The sequence below is a fragment of the Budorcas taxicolor genome, chromosome 13 (assembly GCF_023091745.1).
Source record: "Budorcas taxicolor isolate Tak-1 chromosome 13, Takin1.1, whole genome shotgun sequence".
Classification (NCBI taxonomy): Eukaryota; Metazoa; Chordata; class Mammalia; order Artiodactyla; family Bovidae; genus Budorcas; species Budorcas taxicolor.
Window position 1 is genome coordinate 17,841,853 of NC_068922.1, and position 14,637 is coordinate 17,856,489.

Genomic DNA, 14,637 nt, shown 5'->3' on the forward strand with positions numbered 1-14,637 from the left:
TTGTCTGAGCCTTACGCTCAATGGTTTTCAGAAGTCAAGAGACAAAAGGGGTTTTGAGTTCTTACTGCTTTGCTATAAAAGTCACAATTCTCTAGCTCTTATGTTTGTTCTTAATATCTGGGCCAGGGTGGGGTGGGGGGTGGTTGAAACAGTTCTGTTTAGCTTGGCAAACACTTACTGAGGACCCTATATTGTGTGCCAGGTGCTGTGGAAATGCTGGGAATTCAAAGGTGATACAGAAAACATGGTGGCCCTAGAGGAGTCTGGGAAATTTAGTAGGGATGAAATATATGTAAACAGAGAACTTCTATACAACTTAGTACAGATCAGGGTACTATGGAAATACAGAAAGAGCCTGTGGTAGGCAGAATAATGACTCCAGATGTGTCCACACTCTAACCCCAAGAACCCATAAACATGGAGAACAGAAGATATGCAATGAGAGAAGCAAGTCAAGAGATGTGAGGCTGCTGTCTCTGAAGACAGAGGGGACTAAAAGCCAAGGGATGCAGCTGGAGAAGGCAGGGAGAGAGGGAGCTCCCGGAGCTGCACACGGGGCTGCGTGATGTCAGCCTGGTGATGCACGCGCACTTCTGAACCAGAGAAAATAAATACGTCTGTAGCATTTTAAACCACTAAGTGTGCAGTAATTTAAGGTAGAAACAGAAAGTTAATCAAGAGCCCTTCATTGGGAAGATACTAACTACATGTGAACGAGAACACTCACTCTTACCAAAGCTTCATCAGCCAGGCTCGGCAAGGAGAGCAAGGCTGTTCAACCTTAACGCTCCACCCAGAAGCACAAACGGCCAAGCTCCACACGTTCATGGTGCTACAGTAGGTCTCCGGGGCCTGCTCTTGAAACACCCTTCACTCGTTCACCAGCCAGAGAGCTGTCATTTGGGAGACAAACTACTTGCCAAATTACAAGGCCATAACCACTGGCCTGGTACCACCACCTTGAATGCGTGCGTGCCACGCATCTGACGCAGGCCTTCTGAGGTGCCTGCTAGCCGAGTCTACTTTGCGGCAGCCTTGGTCAACAGAGACTATAAATGTTGCTTATTATGGAGCACAGCATTTAAATGTGATGCCACAAAAAGCTACAGAATCAGGGGCCACAGAGTCTGCTTCTCCGGAACTGCTCTGCAAAGGAAATAACACCCAAGTCTCCTGCCAGGCTGAATTCTGAAACACCAACTGGACGTGAATGTGGAAAAGCACACGGCGACAGCTTCCCCTGGGTCCCAGCCCGGAGTGTGTGCGTTCCTCAAGATGCCTCTGGGGAGCACACTCTCAGGAGGACCGAGGCCAAACGGAAAGGGCCATGCCTCAAGGGGTATTTTCAGGAAAGTCAGGCTTCAGTACGAAATCCCATAGCTGTGTCCAGAATCCATCAACGATCTGTGGCTTAAAAATTATCCTGTGGATGCTGGCAGCAAGTTGCCTTCAATGTGCTGTATATTAACGATTAAATTTATTACACTGTCCAAAACTTTGTCTTAGTTTTTTGCGCTTAGAATACTTCCCATAGTAAATTTTTAAAAACAAGTGAACTGTTGTGAATACAGTCACTTTTAAGAACATGTGCATCCTCCCCTCTGCTCATGTCTAAGTTCTTTCTTTTTCCTGATCTCCTCATAGCTTCTCGGAGGTACCACCCAATGTGCAACTTTGCACATGTGGTCAGCAGGCTGATTAAAGCTGCTTCCCGTCTCACCACCCTGTCCCATATCTGCACCAGATGGGACACTGAGCAGACAGCAATGCAAATTATCCTATTAAAGGCTCAGCAGAGGACTATACGAAAGATGTCTGCTTTACTCTAAACGATGGGCTTCCCTAGTAGCTTAGACAGTAAAAGTATCCTCCTGCAATGCAGGAGACCTGGGTTCTGTCCCTGGGTCAGCAAGATCCCATGGAGAAGGAAATGGCAACCCACTCCAGTATTCTTGCCTGGAGAATTCCACGGACAGAAGAGCCTGGCATACTACAGTCCATGGGGTTGAAAGTATTGGAAACGACTAAGTGACTAACACACACACATTACTCTAAACCATGGTTTTCCAAACTCACTGACAAAGGATCTTTTCCCCACCTAAAAGGACTGCTTCCCAAATTTGCTTGATCTTAAGACTCACTGAGGACTACTGTTGACACTGAGGACTCCCGTCACACGGCTACAACCCTGGCTCCTTCTTCTAACCTCTGAGTCTTCAAGGGGAGGATTTTGTCATGTAACAAGCAACCCAGATGGCTTATCATCAGACCAGTTCGGGAAAAGACTGACAAGCCAGCATTTGGCCAGAAACACTACTTCCTGTTCAAACGCTTCTAAGTGATTTCCAGTTCAATTTCCTAATTTAAAGGCACGATCTTGGGAATTTCCTGGGGATCCAGTGGTTACAATTTGGCACAGTGGCCTGGGTTCAACCCTTGATCAGGGGATTGAGATCCTGTAAGCTGCACAGTGCAGCCCAAAATGAATGAATATCTAAGGCTGGATCCTAAGCATCATCACCCGTGGAGAGCACCTAGGATGCAGAGTGGAGCGTTCCTACTGCACCTAAGCTGTCATAGCAACAGGTTTCCATCCTACATGTCTCCCCAACAATTAACCATCATTGTTATGCCACCAAAAACTGGCCTCTTCAAGGTGTCATTTTCCACAGTTTGCCACAAAATCACTATGAGAAAAGCACTAATTTTTTCCCATTCCAAGGAAATGAAACAGGCTAGGGAATTTTACTTCATTTGCCCCAAGTCAAAGTTTCTCAGCACCGTGGATGTTCTGGGCAGAGAATTCTTTGCCATGAGGGTGGAGAGGCTGCTTGGTGCCCTGGAGGATGCTGAGCTGCATAACCCGCCTCTACACACAAGATGCCAAGGTCAGATCCCCTCCTGCTGTGACCATGAATGTCTCCAGTCCTCACCACACCCCCCCGGGCATACAATCAGGTGTGCCCTGAGTGATGCTCCAGGTCAGAGCAGAAGTTTCCACCAGCCCACCACCTGGGCGGGAGTAGCCTTGATGCCAATCTTTGCGGCTCCATCCAGCTGGCCCTGTAAGAGCCCTCACTGCTCAGTCTCACAGGCTGCAGGCCCGGGAGAAGTTCGCAGAGGGACAGAGTGATATAAAGGTGCAGCATGTGCCCACGGTGATTTCTGGCACAGACTCCTCCCTCAGTAGAGTCCTGAGTCTTTCTTCCTGTCCTGCCAAAGGCTAAGAAAAAGAATTCTGCCTGCCAGGATACACCTCGTGTATTCAACAGCCAGGAAGGACCATTTTTAAAAACACTCTCTTCATACGAAAACACTATTTTCAGTAATAATTACGTAAAAATCAACTATTTTCATGATTTGTTCTTCAGTATCAGAACCACCCATTTAAAAATAATACATTTCAACTTTACTGACATTAAGCAAATTTAGTAAAACAGTTCATGTATGACCTAAAATCTGAACTTACCAAAGAAAAAATATTACACCTCCAGATCTGTTTTAATTTTTAAACAGAAATAAAAACTCCACATGGTCACATAGAATGACAGAGTTACTCAATAATACCACTATTGTTCATTTCAAATCTACTGTTTAAATACAGAAATACACAGTACCACAGGGGTTAAATAGGGGAAGAAGGTCTGAAGCAAGCTGGAACAATTCCAAACTCTTAAAAATCTCTTGAAATGAATGCACATAGCTGAGTCCCTCACCACATGTTAGCAGCTAACTGTATAATTAGCAGTCTCTGATTTAACTTTCATGCAGTCTACGATGTCTACTAAAGGCTAAGTAATCAAAAAGTACTCATTTGAGGCTTACACATATATTGTTAAAACTCAAGTTACCATAGCAATTATTCAGAACACACACCAACAAATTTTTGTTGGAGGAGTATGCCATCACTGACATTCACAATTACATGCACAATTCTAGACTTTCGGATTTTGCAGACAAACTTTTGTATGGTTTTACTAAACTGTATCAGAAAAGCTAAGAAGCGTTCCCAAGCAGTGCAGTCGAGAGAGTCAGCACAGAGGCTGCCAAGGCCAGCTGCTGCTGTGTGATCCTGGATAAGTTACTTTGTATCTCTGGGCCTGTCAGTTTTCTCATCGTCAAGATGGAAATAAATAATATCTGCCCCATGGGGCTGTTGTAAGGTAATAAAAGCAGAGTTAAGTGCTCTAGACATAATGGGCAGTTGTACCCAGGAAATACCTTGAAATTACTCAATCTGGGGGATGAATCTTAGGGATACATCACATTATTCCATTTCGGCATCCTACACATACTCACCGCAATGACTGTATGTCAGACCGACTCCAAGCTTTCATTACAAAATACAAACCCAAATGGGACCAGCACTTTCAGACCCAGGCCCCCGATGACCCAAGACTGGTGCCTGAATCTCCCTGCTCTTCACGGACCAGAGCACAGCAAAGGACACAACGATGGGGGCTGTTGCTGGAGGAAGGAAATACCCCCTCAAAAGGCTGACTGGGTTGAAGGCGATACTACACCACAAATGACTCTAAGGCTTTCTGGGGGTGAGCTGGGAAGAAAGCTGGGGACCCCTTTTAGCACATGCAGGACTTTCAAACCAAGGAAGCCCTCAGTCAAGCTCACCCTCGAAACACAAAGCCATGCCATGTCCTTCCCCTGCTCTTCTAAGACACCCCTCAGCCTGCCTGAGAGCCCACAGGGTGCTACCTGTAAAGCTTCAGATGTGACAACACGCCCTGTGTGTGTGGCTTCATGAGCCCCTGACCTCTAAACCAAGCTCAAGCAGGGGCCACCCCACTCCCACACGTCTCCAGGCGCTCCTTCTGACTTCAGCCCAGGTCTTTTCCACGGTCGCTACTCGGTATGCCAACTCTGTGGTCACAAACCTACGGGCGTCCACAGAACAGAAGGCCTGAGGACCAGGGCCCACTCCACCCCCGACTACCTAAGACTTGAGACTGGCAGGTGTGAGTCTCACTTTCACACTTATAAGCACGGCTGGCCATCCTGCCTGCCCTTTGATGATGCTGAGGAGCGGAAGGGGTGGATGGCATGCTGCAAGCTGTGGTGCCACACATACAGCGGCTCCCCGAGGTGACGACCCCCCCAGCACCTGCCCTGCTCTCTGCCCTCCTCCGCTCCCTCGGGCTCTGCTCTAAAGGCTTAGATCACTGAACACAAACAAAACCCCAGCTCTCCTCCTACCAAGCAGTAACAGAGGACTTCCAGGGAGTCATCCATGTAAACAGGCTAACACCAGCCACAATCTCTCATACTGCCAAACACTGAATATCACACGTCTTATCACAGCCCCCAAGGCCAAGAGCTAAGGTTCCCTCTCAACTTCTGAGCCCCTTGGAGGAATGGAATATGTTGATCACACCACAGAGAATCACTGAAAAAGAAAAGCCACTTCTCCCACTGATGACAACACTGGTAATAAGGAAGAGCTCAGAAGTCAAGCAGATGTTGATTTTGAAAAATCTAAATATAACAAGTCACCTCCAGGTTAATTATCCAAGTTTCAGGGTTAGGATAAAGAATACCAAAACCTCTTTAAGGTAATGGCTCCCATACTCATAAACTTTTTGTCATCAAATTGAAAACAAAAACAAAACACAAAACAAACAAAAACTGCTCAAAGTGCTGAGAAAGCAGGTCTTAATGCAGAAATGGATCCAAGTGGAACTCAGCCTCCCGTGGCCCCACTGCCCCCTCCCTGCGCTGACACCTGCGTTCCCCGTGCACATCCATATGGACACTGGGGCCAATTCCTCGAAAGAGGGGATGACTGGAAATCACACGTCTATCACCTGCCTGAAATGTCTTCTTGAGCTCAAACATCATCACAGAGACTCCCGAGATGGAGGTCTCAGCCAAATGTCAAATATCAAAATCTGCAATTATCTGGTACCCTCGGGGAAAACGTCACTCACCGTCAAAGTTCTCAAGAAAGCACCAAAAGATGAACTACTCGTCCCGGAAAGCAGCCTCCTTCCCTTCAGCATCCAGCACAGCAGGCAGCTGCTGAACACGACCTCCTCCAACACCAACCCGCAGGAGTTCATGCGTTAATCCCAGGTTTATCAGTGCCCTGCTCTCCCTGGGGCACTGTGCCCAATGCTGGAGATGGAGCGATGAGAGCCTGGATCAAAGATAGAGCTATGAAGAATTATAATATGAGAAACAGTAGTTGATGCATGCACTTAACATCTACTATGTGCTAGTCCAACGGACCTCGAAATGAGGTCCCTGAAAAGAAGAAAATCCTGCCTTTTGCTTTAGCACAGACAGACCACAAGGGCATTATGCTATCTTTATTGTATCTCAGAAACTCTAAAGAGTGGCTTTTGAATCCACCTCTCCAAGTCTGCTGCGACAGGTGTTCAGAGAGGGGCACAAGAAGCACAGCGCTGTCTGCCTGCCGGTACCTGTCACGGGCCGTCTTTTACGGGAAGCCAAGAAGCACAGCAGATGAGAGAAGAGAGACACTTGGGACGAAAGTGAAGGAGAGACGAGCATGGAGAGGTGGACCGGAACCCAGAAAGCGAAAGGAGACCGGCCCCACGCTTGGTATTGAACACGAGGTCATCAGTGGGGACTGGCTTCTTCTACTCAGCCCAGTACTCTGGAGATGCCCCCAGGGAGCTACATGTTTAGGTGGTGTTTCTTCTGATTGTTGTGGAGAGTTCCATGGGGTACTCACTGACCCGTTTAAGGACATCTGCGTGGTTTCTGGTTTCTAACTATTCCAAATAAAGTTGCTGCAAACACTCGGAGGGCAGGTAGGGATGGACGGAGCGAGGAAGCAAGAGGCACGGACCTACCCATGCTCTTTCCCTGGAGCTTTTCAACGTCCTTTCTTACAATCTGAACCCTCATTCATAACCCTTATTCTTTTCTGTTGAATGACAAACATCAGAGTACCTGCTCAGCACCACTTCATACCCAGTACTGACAATACGCTTTTGTCTCCTTTGCATTCTGGTTTTAACGATCCAAATCTCTTCTGTGGGCAAGACTTCATTTCCCCCACCTTTTCTGTCAGGGTTCACTTTGGCATATTTACCTATTTTCCAGAGATCCACGTGTTAGACCTCCAGTTAGGCCTCTGGTATGCTATGAATATAAACTGTTTCAGAATGCTCATCTTAAAAACCAAGAAACACTCCACAAAGGTCAAGGATGCATCGGCAGTCAACGAGACGCTTCCCACTGGCTCTGTGAACCACCACCCCATCTGCACCTGCAAAACATCTCAGCACAGTCTCTCGGCTGGAAGTGTCACTTGTCACCAGCCTCCATGTCATGAGAGAGATTTCCAGCACTAAAAATTCATGTGCACTCATTTATCACGAAGATGGATGAGAGATAAAACCTGGTGTGACTGGCTATGGAGAGGAACAGAATACCCTTAAAATATTTACATTGGTTTATCGAGTTCTCATAGAGCAAGCTTCTTTTCCTTTCTCTGTTAGGCAATATTTGTATTCCTACTGAGAAAACGGAAAGATCAGCTACCCACAACCATGTCAAATACATTAAAAATTTATAGGAAAAAACGAACCCTGTGGTAATATTCCTTCTCTGGTTTCATAAGCGATATGGTAGGTACACTTCATACAGCTGCCCTACTACACATTTAAGCCTCAGCATTTGTTCTGAAAAGGAGAGGGCCAAAAACCAAATCATGCCCAGAGTTCTGTGGGCAAAGGCAAAACAGAGCAACTTCAGCGGGGAAACTAACATGACAGGTTGCACCTCCTGCCATAAATGTTATAAATATCAAACTGTGTGATACTCCCAAATAGTTGCCAATCAATTCTTTTTTAAAAAATACAAATTGATGCTATTGACTGCAGTGTACACTGCTTTCCCAGAATAAATATGCGCTTCCTTCTATGCAATCACCAGCAGAAAAAAATGAAACCGCTATTAGCACAGGACACTCTAGGAAACAAGTGAGCACAATCATGAAGAGCGTCCCCAGCTCTTTGTGACATGCGCCACCCGACGCGCAGACACGGGGAAGGAGGTTCAGAGGGTAGAATCACGCACCTCTGCCCCCGCCATCCTGATGAGGAGCAGGGGCACCTTCACCCGCTCTCCTCTACCTTGTCATCCCCGCCCCCCGAGGCACAGCCAGATGTTGTTGGGGTGTAGACTGCTAAGTACTTAGCATGTGCCAGGCCTGGGCCCCACATTGCTGAAAGGTCAGCTGCACGATCCCCACTTTGTAGGTTAATAAGGTGACAGGATGTAACTACCCCAAACCACACCCAGGGAGAAGCAGAGCCTGGATCCAAACTGAAGTCAGCCCAGTTAGGGCTTGTCCTCTGATACTGACATGCATGTTCTCACTACATTTTATAAACATTCAAAATTATTCCTGGATTTAAAAATCCTTTCAGTCACAACCTAGCAGAGGAAATAAGAGCATGACTAAAAATAACCACAGGTTTAAGGAATGTGTTTCCATTCTCTACGGAGTGAGACCTACAGTTAACCGACCCCCGGCACAGTGGAGGAAGGGGAGCAGGAAAGGCTGATTCCGGCCAAGGCCTGAGCCTGTGTGAGTGAAGGCACGTCGGCAAACAGCCGGGTGTGTTAGGGGAACGACACTCGCAACAGAGGGGCTGGGCAGGCACACAGGCGACGGCCTGGCCACCACAGAAGTCACCTGGGCTCACGTTAGCAACAGGGAATCACCTAAGCTTTGTGAAGAGAAGAGGATGGCACAAGACAGACCTTTGCCAGACTGATCTGTGCAGGCTCGCCTCAAGCTGCCCCAGGTGGGCGGCCAACAGTGAGACTCCTCTCCTCCCAGCAGCGAAAGGGACAGAGCTGGACTGAGTGCCTCCACTGGCCTCACGCCCTCTCCTCCTTCCTGACTGCCCCAGGGGAACCCGGTCCCTTCCCCCATCCTCCAGGACAGCTCTTTATTCTGAACCTTCTCCTCTATTCCAGCTCCATCTTCTGAGAATTCAATACACCTAAGAATCTGCCATTTGGGAAATAAAAATAATAAAACCTGCCTTTTCGTTTTTAAATCTCACAAAAGTGTGTGTGGTCTGGCTCCTCCCTGCTGCAATTTAACCTCTGTTCCTGTTGAAGAGCTTTCAGAGCACACCAGACTGTCATCACTCACTCATCAAATGCAATGGAACTCCCTCAGTCTTCGCCCACTTGCCTGAACACGCAATACTCTCAATCATCCTCTTCACCTGGAAATTCTTTCTTCCCTGGACTTAGTGGCTGCCTCTCCTGGTTCCCGTCTCAACTCTGACCACCCTTTTCCACTTGACTTCTGAACCGGAGCTGTAGCCCCGCGTCTCGTTCTGGGCCCGCAGCCTATGCCAGGAGAACACTTCCACCACCTCGGCCCTGTCCTGACCCTGCTCAGCATGAGCCCAACATTTAAAACTGGGGGGAGGATGAAAAAGCCGATCCCAGCTGGTACAGACTTGATCTGAAAGGGCAGGATGAGACGCTGAGAAAGCAGGCAGAAGGGAGACTGTGAAGAGTCTCCTAGGCTAGCGAGGATCAGTGAAGGTCACTGAACAGGGACAGACTCAGTCAAAGCAGTGTTCACACATCAGCCTGGCAGGTTGGCGAAGACGGGTCTTGACCACAGAGGAGGAGGCCGAGGAGGCCACCAAGTCCAGCCTTAGGAGATGAGGGTGGCAACAAAAAGGAAGGTTTCACCAGTCCACATCATTAACTAGGCACCACGTTCCTCCTGCTTCCCTTTGTTGCTGTTACCAACACCATCCATATACAGTCCCTGCTGAGCAGGCTAGGCACGGAGGAAGGAAAAGAAATCCAGCCTTATTAAAAAAAATCTCACAGCACAAAAAGTGAAATAAGCTACCTAAGAGCCAAATCAATAAGGAACAGAGTCTAAGAGTTTCTTCCAAGATGAGACCAGAAACAGCTGAGCAGCAGAAGAAAAGCAGTGACATGACCTGGCCAAGTCTCCGGATGATCAGCAATGGGAACAGAGCAGAAGATCCCTGTTTATGGGCAATGCTGTAACTCACTAAGTCAGAACAGCGTTCAGTTCAGGCTTCATAACCAGAACACCTCCAGGCACACAGCAAATACATGCCAATGCCCAGAGAATATGGCCTGGGTGACAGACAGGATTCACCTCCCCTCTTTGAGCATATGCCCTCATCAGTGAAATCATGGGGATGCTGTGAGTCTTGGAGGAGCTAAGGCTTTAGGACAAATCACCTGGGCAATTTCCTAAAAACACATATTCTGCAAGTTCCATTCCTGCAAATTCTGATTTAGAAATCTGTATTTTCAAACAGCCACCCAGGGAATTCTGATCCAGAATAAAGTACAGTCACCCTTTTCAATATTCTCCAAAGTGGTCTGCCAAGTCTAGAGCAACACAGGGCAGAATTCAAATGTGCTTTATATCTGGTCACCTCTAATCTAATGAAGATATCGATTTCTCTGGGGTCCAATTGATGAAATACACACAAATGGGAAGTAGAAAAATACTCCATTACACAGTAGTAGGCTCAATCTCAGAAACATATTTCAATTGCAAATTTTTATATACGTTTAGCTCACCTAAGTTGGTTCAGTCCAGTGAGAAAAATGCTATGAAAATCTCAAGGAAGATAAATGTAATAGAGGATGGCCTGATGGAGCAGTTTTCTCAGAAGGGTATATAAACCTATAAAACAAAGAATGCTGCCCACATTCCAGTTCCACCTACAGTATATCACAAAAGGAATTCAGGGCAAAGATCAGGAATGAGGCACTTCGAGCTTCACACAGGTATTTTTAGTAGAAAATGTCATGAACCCAGTTCCTGGCATCTTCCCATACTTAGAAAAGCACTAACATCATTAACTGAGATATTTGTTCCCCGTGATGAGCAGCAACCTCTACCAAGAAGTGTGCTTGATGACACGTTGCTGTCTGTTGTTTAGTCTGAGTCCTGCCTGATTCTTCGTGACCCCATGGACTGTACCCCACCAGGCTCCTCTGTCCCTGGGATTCTCCAGGCAAGAATACTGGAGTAGGTTGACATTTCCTCCTCCAGGGGATCTTCTTGACCCAGGGATCGAACTCATGTCTCCTGCATTGGCAGGGGAATTTTTTTACCACTGAGCCACTAGGGAAGCCCTACTCACACATACTACCTGCTCACCAGAACACACATGGTTCTCTCTGTGGAGCAGCTCCTCAGAGCTGTCTGAGAGGCTGTCTCCCAGGCTGAAGTCCTTAGTAAGACCACCGCCATCCCCATATCAAACTGAAACTCACAGCTCTAACACTGTGCTGCTTTTTCAAGTCAGCAAAGCCAAGAATTTATTCTTTTAATTTACATTTTCATAATTATTTCCCACAAAGAACTGACCGGAATTTGTTCTGTGTTTTCTGACAGCAAGAATCCAGGTTTTCAGGGATTACAGAAATGGTTCTGTTTATGACTTGCCAGAGATCACAACCTCCCTGAACTCTGCTGAGCCTTTCATCCTCAGCTTTGCAAATGTGATTAACAACAAATTTACCCCTGAAACCAAACAATATTCATACCCTAACAGTTTAGCTGATGCCTCTGGTGGGATGAGATGCAGTGCTAATGAGTCCAAGGTCACAGGCAGGACCTCTGTCAAGATTCATCTGTCCTGCTCTGTCCCTCTATCCACTGACACCCGCAGAGGGGCATCAGTCCCCACAGTCACCAGCACCTTCGTTAAGATCATCTTAACTAATCTTGTCCATGACACAGTGCAAGGCCATTTGTACCTGATGATGAATTAGTCCAGAACACTATTTGTATGTCTGGCACTGAACCGCTTCTACAAAGCAAGCTGGGCACTCTCCATGATGTCAGACCAGCAGGAAGTTCCACAGGATAAAAGGCAGGCTACTGCTGCTCTTTCCTATACACCAGAAAGTGGCAAACACCAAAAGGTTTCTCAACAGAATGATAAGTTCTCAGAAATCAGTAGTGGAAAGTACACTGGCCTGGAGTCTGGAGAGCTGCTTGCCCAGCCCACTGAGTAGCCTTTCAGCAGCCTTGTGAGCTGGGACAACTCTGAGCCTTAGTTAACGAGATAGTAAGATGTTCTGTGAGGCCCCTCTGAGGATCTAAAATGTAGGATTTTATGACTCTTTACTCCAAACATCATCTGTAATCCCACTGGGAAGGGCCTGGGCAGGGCAGTGAGTACCCCAGGGTAGCCCCAGTCTCTGGGCAGGAGCACAGATGGCTTCATGGCAAATTGGGAATGGTCTCACCCATACAGACATGCCCTCTGACAGCCTAACAGAGGATATGATGATGACCACATTTGTGAACAGAATAAGCATATATATTATCTATGAATGCTCGATACAGGTGAAAAGAAGCAAAAGAGTGTAAGATGGGGGCTTCCTGGTGGTCCAGTGGATGAGACTCTGTGTTCCCATTGCAGAGGGCTCAGGTTTGATCCCTGGGCCTGAACCAAAAAAAAGAAGTATAAGACAATTTTATATAAGAAAACTCAGAACAAAGAAAAGCTCATCAATGCAATTATAAAGCTTTTTTTTTTTGCTTTTTGCAAATTAGGAGAAGACTTATGATTTTTCCATTTTTTGTGGCAGCGCAGTTTCTGCAAATGAAACACACTAGGACATGGTCTTCAGATGGATCCTAAAGATGAAGGTTAAGCACCTGAAGCCCAGAAAACTCCTAAGACTCGCCCAAGTCATGCAGCTAAGAGCGGCTGGGTGAACATTAGGGCAGGTCTCCTGATTTCCGGCTGCAGAGCTGCTTCCCAATGGAGCAGCTCTCACCTTGGTTGTAAGCCCCCCAGGCAAGACTATGCAGCCTCACTTGTGACCAGTTCCAGCTCTAATCTTTCTTACTTTTAAGAGTTTCCTTAGCACATGCACTTAAATCACTCTTCTGATAATTTTACCCATTTCCCTGTGCTGATTAAAAAAGGAAAAAAAAGCTAGTGGCCTTCCATCTAGGCCGTAACCGAATTCTTTAAACCAGCACCTACACTCTGAAGCTTTACAGAGGAGTAGGAAGGCGGAACTTGTGTGTGTGACTATTCTCTGTACCCCATTACGCAGGAGACAGGGCAGAATGAGAAGTCCCCAAGAGTAGGTTTTATCTTCAACTTCTGGTCATTCAGACACTCCTTGTTCTAGTTTGTTCCTAGTTTGTTCCTTGTTCCTAGTTGTTCTAGGAAAATCAGTTTCAAACCACAGACTTGTGAAAAAAATATAGGTCCAGAGGTGCCCTGATGACTCTGCCCACCTCCACCACTCGGCTCTGAGGGGAAGGTGCCCTCTCACAAACCACATGACTCCCCCAGAAGAGGCTGCCTGCCCACCTTGGAAGCCAGCCTCTTGGAGAGCAGCATTCCAGAGATGCCGGACTAGCTGGTTCCAAGGTATAATGGTCAGCACTTGGGACTCGGAATCCAGAGATGCCTAACCTGTCCCAAGTTTTCTGGTGTTTGTTTTATTCTATTAAGATCCATGACATTTGAGCCCATGTCATTTCACAAGAAACACCCTTCACCTAGTAATATGATTAATAACAAATAGTATTTGTTGACTCCTTACTTTGTACCAAACAAAGTAAGTGATCTTGATCCTTTTTTTTCCCCAAGCGAGCCCCAAACACTTTCTGAGGTAGGTATTTTTATTGTCCCATTTCACAGAAGAGGAAAATGAGGCTGAGGGACATGAAGTAACAGGCCCAGGTAATCACAGCAGGTGCTCCATGAATGTTAACCCATTTGCCTCTTTCACTTTCTTACAATCTAATCAAGCCTTCTTTTGTGACTTTTCCTTATATATCTTATCTCCCACATCACTCTGCTTTCCAATAAGCAAGGGCTGTTATTCCCACCCACATACAGTCCGTTAAAGAAAAAGCTTTCCACCATCCATTCTAAAGTTCAGGGATTTCATCTCTGTGCTAGTGGTCCTGCACTTCCCCAGGTTTAATTCTAGCAGAGGTCAGTTCTTACCACAATTTTTAAATTATCACTTTTTCTAAAATGTTGACAAATAAGCAAATGTCATCAGGCAAATGTAAATTAAAATGAGATACCACCACAGACCTATAAGAATGGCCCAAATCTGAACACCAACACCACCAAATGCTGGTGAGACGTGGAGCATCAAGGACTCTCATTCATTACTGGTGGGGATGCAAAATGGTACAACTACCGCAGAAGAGGGTTTGGCAATTTCTTACAAAACTAAAGGTACTCATCCCATACAATCCAGTAATTATGGTCCTTGGTATTTACCCAAAGGGATCAATAACTTAAGCCCACACATAAACCTGAACATGAACACAGATATTTATAGCAGCTTTATCCTGAACTGCCCAAGTTCGGAAGCAACCAGGATGTCCTTCAGTAGATGAATGGATAAACAAATGTGGCACATTCAGACAATGCAAAATCACTCAGTGCTAAAAAGAAATAGGCTATTGAGCTATGACAAGACATGGAGGAGCCCTGAATTAATATTACTAAGTGAAAGAAGACAGTCTAAAAAGGTGACATATAGTATGATTCCAACTACATGACATTCTGGAAAAGGAGGAACTATGGCAACAGTAAAAAAGATCAGTGGTTGCCAGGAGTTGGGAGG

The 14,637-nt window shown here is 46.4% G+C and overlaps 1 protein-coding gene across 2 annotated transcripts in view; it reads right to left on the reverse strand.

Moving 5' to 3' along the window:
• CCNY (cyclin Y) overlaps window positions 1–14,637 on the reverse strand; it is a 107,428-nt gene that overhangs the window by 68,690 nt on the left and 24,101 nt on the right. Inside the window, exon 1 of one of the 2 annotated variants that reach the window (XM_052650735.1) lies at window positions 5,943–6,050. The exons of the other annotated variant lie outside the window; for it this stretch is intronic. The gene's annotated coding sequence lies outside the window, so the exon portion shown is untranslated. Of the gene's footprint in view, window positions 1–5,942; window positions 6,051–14,637 lie in introns of those variants that run through there. 2 annotated transcript variants of the gene reach the window in all.